The sequence below is a fragment of the Neophocaena asiaeorientalis genome, unplaced genomic scaffold (assembly GCF_003031525.2).
Source record: "Neophocaena asiaeorientalis asiaeorientalis breed wild unplaced genomic scaffold, Neophocaena_asiaeorientalis_V1.1 scaffold39, whole genome shotgun sequence".
Taxonomy (NCBI): domain Eukaryota; kingdom Metazoa; phylum Chordata; class Mammalia; order Artiodactyla; family Phocoenidae; genus Neophocaena; species Neophocaena asiaeorientalis.
In genome coordinates, this window is record NW_020175670.1 from 10,028,974 (window position 1) to 10,034,730 (window position 5,757).

At 37.7% G+C, this 5,757-nt stretch overlaps 1 pseudogene; it reads right to left on the reverse strand.

Moving 5' to 3' along the window:
* Positions 1 to 2,909: 2,909 nt before the first annotated feature.
* LOC112390675 (elongation factor 1-alpha 1 pseudogene) lies at positions 2,910 to 4,294 on the reverse strand (annotated as a pseudogene).
* Positions 4,295 to 5,757: the final 1,463 nt, after the last annotated feature.

Sequence of the window (5,757 nt, forward strand, 5' to 3'; positions counted from 1 at the left end):
TATACCTTACAGCTTCTTTACTTTTAGCTCTTTCACATGAACTGCCAAATTTTTCACATACTTGTGGTGGAATTTTCCTTAGATTTTAATATCAAACTGTGTAGAGCTGCCCTTTATATTTTCAAAAATAGTTACACATTGATTCTTGATTTCAATTTTATTCTTATTATGGATAAATATAAATATTTTTGCACTTCCAGTTATGGTAATGTCTGCAATATCTAATTTGTTTCAATTTTAGCCTATTCTCCCACTTCCAATTCATCACCATCTTGTTGCTTATGTTGTATGTGTGAGAGAGAAGAACAAAAGGAGAGACAGAGACAGAAAGACAGAGAGAGATATTTCCCATGTGTAAACTCATATGTATATTCACACGGACACACACACACACACTTCATCCTCCTCTCTTGTTCTCCACCACTTCTCTGACTATATACTTCCATATGGCGTGTCACCTGCACCCAGGGTACTCTCCACAATGCAGCAAGTGTGATATACATTTTTTACTGGAAATATCATCATATATCTTCCATGTGTAATATAATATACTTCTTACTGGTTTTAGTTTCAAAGAAGTCAAAGTTCTTAACTAAACCTGCAATACTTTGTCCTTTCACCCCTGCCTAAATCACCAGTCTCATCTTTCAACACTTATTCCTCTCCCTCTCAACGCTCTGGCCAAAATGTCTTTTAATTTTATAAGCGTGCTGCATTCTGTTCTGTTCATGACCATTGCATATGGGTTCCTTTTCCCAAGACATTATTCCTGAGGTCTATGCTTGGCTGACATCTACTGTGCTCTTAAGTCTCGAAGAGTCTCAGGATCTTCCTTTATGTGGCCTCAAAAAATACAGCGTGTCCCCTTCGTGGCTGATGTGGCCATTTTTTCCAGCTTCTTTTTCTCACTACCATGGCAAATGACTGAGGATACAGACTTGCCATTTCTGTCCTTCACATTATTCCTAGGACTACCTCATTGATCAGCATATTGCTTAAACATGTTTATAGCCGAAAGGAATAAACATGATGTGAAGCTATCCATAGTTAGACATGAAGTGTTCCATTTAACCCCCTTCCCTCTTTCTCATGGGTACTGCAATCCAAATGGGCATTGCTAAACTGTCACAGTACCCATGCTTCTACCTAATGGCTATTATTACTCCAACTTAATAAACTCTACTCCTTTGAAGCTCCTGTAATTAAATTGTACGTGCAACTTCGGCATTGCCACCTATTGGCCTCCTGTGGAGAGTCCATGGTTTATTATGGTTTTAGAACATGGTTTACAGTTTACCTTTTCAACCAGATGCCTGTTGCTAGCCTAGGTATTTGCATGTCCATCATCATGGACAGAGTGAGACATATACTCTTGCCTTTGCTTTTCTCTTTGCCTCGCTCGAATTCTATTATCCAGAATCATCTTCCTTCTTAGGCAAATTCCCTAAAATCATTGCTATTTTTTCCAAAATCAATTCAGCGATTCTTTTGCATTAAAGTGTTTAATTCCACTCAAGAATATTTTATAATCTGGAATTTATAACATGACAATATTAATAATAGCTGCATTTACTATATGCCAGGCCAAATAGTTAATCTTCACAATAACCCTATGAGGTAAAGGTCTTTTATCACTACATTCAACAAAACTTCCAGTTTCACTTGTACATTTTAGTACATTTCTCTTATTTAATTCATTCATTCACTCTTTGCTACAATGATTTTCATACACTTTCTCTCATGGGATCCCTCAACCTTATCTCTGCCCCACGACTCTCAGTGGATGACCTTTCCTCATCTTTCACTGACTGATTTCAAGCCACCCAGTGGAACACCTCCACCCTCCTGCCACATCTCTCTCCAGCATCTCTGCAGGTACTCTATCCTTCCCTCCCATTATAGTGGCAGAATTGTCTCTACCAATCAGGGGAAAACTACTCTGCATGTGTCCTGAAGCCTATCCTCTTCTCTCCATGTAACTTGCCTTCTACAGAATGTCGATTATTCTTCCCCATTCTTTTATACAATTCACTTTTTCCTGTCTCCTAGTCCTTTTTATTTCTCAACTTCCAGTATCTTTTCTTTTTCCTAGAAGCTGGATACAATTAACTGTAGCAGGGCAGTGCTCAATACTATTGAAGCCTCACACTTTAGGTTCTACTACTTTAATATCTGTAAATGCGAGAATGCAGATTCCAAGAACTGCAAACTAAAATTTGACATTATACCAACAAGTTTACTCAATATTGATGTAATTATACAGAAGCTTAAATATATCACTCAAACTTTAATATTACAGAATTTGGCCTTCTTATAAGTCATCTTACATATAAACAAAGTTACTCTTTGCTTATCTGTCCTAACCTATGAAATGTTGCACCAACAGACTCTTCCCATAGTTCTTCACTCTGTACTTAAACAGGTGATTCCTCCCACTTTGGCAAAGTGAAAAAAATCGAAATCCCTATGCAGAAAAAAATGTTAACTCAGAATTACCAAATTCTGAAATTACAGCTGATGGTACACCATAAATAAGCTTTGGGAAACTCCTATTAAAGTCTTTTACCTAAGTAGGACTATAGGAAGTTACAATGGTGACCAAAAGAAGACACACGTTCTTCATTAAAATTTGTTTTAATGGGTCTCAAAGTTCTGTGACAGATTTGTGGTCAAGTTGTTTCCATTAGAAAGTACTGATTTTAAAAAACTAATAACTTAAAATAGTCACACACACGCACACACATGTAAATGGCCCACAAGACATTCTTTCCTTCTGAAGGTTTTACGATGTGTTTTATCATTAACCAGTCTTTTACTATTAAACTTAAATGGCCAACTGAGACAAACAGTTCTGAGACTGTTCTTCTACCACTGATTAAGACATGGGTGGCAGGCATTGGGGATAATATTCATTTAACCTTCTGAGCTTTTTGGGCAGACTTGGTGACCTTACCAGCTCTAGCTGTCTTCTTGTCCACTGTTTTGAGGACACCCACAGCAACCACGTCTAATGTCACCAACACAAAAGTGCCCCAGATGAGGATTGTCACAGAAGCTCTCAACACACATGGGCTTGCCAAGAACCATATCAATGGTGGTGGAATCACCACACTTCAAGAATCTGGAAGCATCTTCCAGCTTTTTCCCAGAACAACAATCAATCTTCTCATTCAGTTCAGCAAACTTGCAAGCAATTTAAGCTGTGTGACAATACAACACAGCTGCATATTCAGCACTGCTCTGGCTGGAATTGTTCAAGATAATCATCTGGGCTGTGAAGCCAGCTGCTTCCATTGGTGGGTCACTTTTGGTGTCACAAGGCACACTGCCACAATGGACATCTTTGACAGACATGTTCTTGATATTGAAGGCCATGTTGTCCCCAGGAAGAGTTTCACTCAAAGGTTCATGGTGCATTTCAATAGAGTTTACTTCAGTCGTAACACTGACTGGAGCAAAGGTGACCACCATGCTGTATTTGAGAACACCAGTCTCCACTCAGCCCACATGGATAGTACCTATACCAACAATTTTATAGATGTCCTAGACGGGCAGACACAAGGGCTTGTCAATTGTATGAGCTGGTGGCAGGATGTAATCCAGAGCTTCAAGTAGCATGGTTCCACAGGCACTGCCACCTTAATGGGTAGCTTTTTAATCCCTTGAACCAAGGCATGTTAACACTTGGTTCCAGCTTCTTGTCACCATTTCAACTAGAAATTGGCACAAATACTGCTCTGTTGGGGTTGTAGCCAATTTTCTTAATGTAAGTGTTGACTTCTTAAAGATTTCTTTGTACCTCTTCTGGCTGTAGGGTGGCTCAGTGGATCCATCTTGTTAACACCAACAATTAGTTATTTCACACCCGGTATGTAAGCCAGAGGGGCATGCTCACAGATCTGCCCATTCTTAGAGATACCTGCTTCAAATTCAGCACCACCATCAGCAACAATCAGGACACTGCACAGTCAGCCTGAGATGTACCTGTAATCATGTTTTTGATAAAGTTTCTGTGTCCTGGGGCATCAATGATGGTCACACAATACTTGTTGGTCTTGAATTTCCACAGGGAGATATCTATCAGTAGTGATACCAAGCTCAGTTTCAGCTTTCAGTTATCCAAGACCCAGGCATACTTGAAGGAGTTCTTTTCCATATCAGCAGGCTCCTTCTCAAATTTTTTGATGGTTCTTTTGCTGATCCCATCACATTTGTAGATCAGATGGCCAGTAGTGGTAGACTTGCCTGAGTCTACATGTCCAATGATGATAATGTTGATATGAGTTATTTCCTTTCCTATTTTGCCTTAGATTTAGCAGTGGTTTTCATGACACCTGTGTTCTGGTGGTAAACCCATTGTGAAAAAGCCCTCCTATTCCTTTTAATCGATATTCAATATTCAAACATGGGCTGATTGCTCCCAAATTTAAAAAAGGGAAAATAAGATTCATCAGACACCATGTTCTCTTCCAGCTCCCTTCCACTGACAGCTAAGTTCAAAGAGAAAGTGACCATACCCATAATTTCTATTTCTCCATCTCTCATGCCTCTACCTCTGCTCTTACATGTCCTATTTCCCCAAAACCTTCATTTTTCACTCTGACTGTTCACCTAGATGATTTAATCTCCCCACAAGTTGTCAAAAATAGTCAACTCTATTATATTGACTCTGAGCTGTAAATTTCTTTCATATTTAATGTCAAAAAGGTAACTCACTTTTAGATTAACTGCATGTCATATTTCTACTGGAAATTTTTATTTATTGTTTCTTTCTGTGTGGTACAAAAATAATGGTGCATATTACAAATACAGCATCTTCTATATGAAGAAAGACAGAATTGGCATAAGCAAACATATGTTGATTCTCCTCTCAATTCCAAACCTGTATCTGAGCAATAGTTACATGCAACTTTTCCTCAACATTTGTAGATGGAGTTTTCTCAAGCATCTTGTGTTCATCAAATAAAAAAGGAAATCTGTGGAGTACATTAATCACATATGCTCCAACTCTAGTTTTTATCATTAAAAAGAAGCCTTGATTTTTCAGAAATTTGGGAGTGATTATCAATATTTGTCTTAAATCCACATTCAGTCATTTGGTAAGTCTTACCTCCTAAACAATTATTAGTAAAACTAACATTTATTAAGGAATTCATGTACCAACACTTTAGGCTCCTTGCATGCATTACCTTAGTTTTATTAGAAAAGAAAACAAAAACTAAGAGTTTGGTACCACTGTCATCCTCAATTTACATATAAGGGAACAAAGACGGAATTTTCCAAAGCTACTCAGCTAGTTAAGTGGGAGTCCAAAATTTGATTTAAACTCCTTAGGATCTGTGCTCTGTTAATTTTTCTTTTTCTCACATTTTTCATGAAATTCATTAGAAAATCCACTCTTAACTCCTATTAACTGTGTACACTGCATACAAGCGATCTTTTAAAAGGACAAGTTGAATTGCTGATGCTTCTCTTGCTTAAATTCTTTAATTTGTTTCCATTTAAAATACAGTCTAAAATTCTTATCATAATCTCCAAAACTCTTCCTTACCAGGTCTGTCTCTCTTTTAAGTTAATTACATAGTATCATAGTGTGGTAGGCAAAATAATAACCCTCCCAAAGATTTCCATGTCCTAATTCCTGGAACTTGTGAATATGTTAAGTTACATGGCAAAAGAGGACATTAAAGCTGCAGTTGGAATTAAGGTTGCTAATTAACTGACTTTAAAATAAAGAAATTATCCTATATTATCCTA